The sequence below is a fragment of the Priapulus caudatus genome, unplaced genomic scaffold, assembly GCF_000485595.1.
Source record: "Priapulus caudatus unplaced genomic scaffold, Priapulus_caudatus-5.0.1 Scaffold6, whole genome shotgun sequence".
Classification (NCBI taxonomy): domain Eukaryota; kingdom Metazoa; phylum Priapulida; class Priapulimorpha; order Priapulimorphida; family Priapulidae; genus Priapulus; species Priapulus caudatus.
Window position 1 is genome coordinate 73,276 of NW_014577067.1, and position 813 is coordinate 74,088.

The following is an 813-nucleotide window of genomic DNA, read 5'->3' on the forward strand; positions in this document are numbered from 1 at the left end:
CTTTATTGAGTTGATTTAGTTTCAAACTACCAGAAAATGGTGGGGATCAAATTTTCCAACCCCTCGACCCCCCGGGGGGGAGGGGCTTTTCTTTCCCATGACCCCCTGACTGACCCCGGGCCTGTTTCTGCTAATAATGAACCTATTATCACGATCCTGGCGTCATTTCAGGGGTTTGGGATGATGCTGAGTCTATTTATCACAATTTCAAAGTGACCGGAAGTGGCCATTATCGACTTCCGGTTACGATCTTCGTTAAATTCAATGTCATTATCATGGCAGTGATAAACTTGGTCATATAGTACCTCTTTCTATAGGTTTGCAGGCATGGGAAGACAACTGATGCAGTCATTTTTGCGATCAGATAGTCATGACAAGAGATAAGGGCACTTTAAGTGGCTATCACAGACTACCGGTTAGGATCGACTAGTCAGCTCTGGTTGTCCTGTCTGGCAACAAGAAGCAATCTTTCCTTGTCCGAATTTTGATTTTACTTGTCCAACATTTTCTTACATATCAACAGTCTATGAGCCGTTAAGGTATATTTTGGGTTCAGTACATATCATATTACAGTATATACATGGAAAATCGTAAGGAAATTCAGTGTGTGAAACGAACCTCGTCAATACCCTCGCAGACGTCTACATTGGGAGCGATTACCAGAGGATTCTTGAGGAGTCTTGCCCACTGGGTACCGCCTCGCAAATCACTGTTCTTCCATCTATAAACTACACTTTATTGAACTAATATCGAACAACCCTAGTGGCAAGGGATGCAGAGATGGTCCAGAAAGTGATAGCAGCCATGGAGACC

General features: G+C 43.5%; 1 protein-coding gene across 1 annotated transcript in view; it reads left to right on the top strand.

Annotated features, from left to right (window-relative positions):
• LOC106805038 overlaps positions 1 to 813 on the top strand; it is a 22,567-nt gene that overhangs the window by 18,876 nt on the left and 2,878 nt on the right. The gene's annotated exons all lie outside the window — the stretch shown is intronic.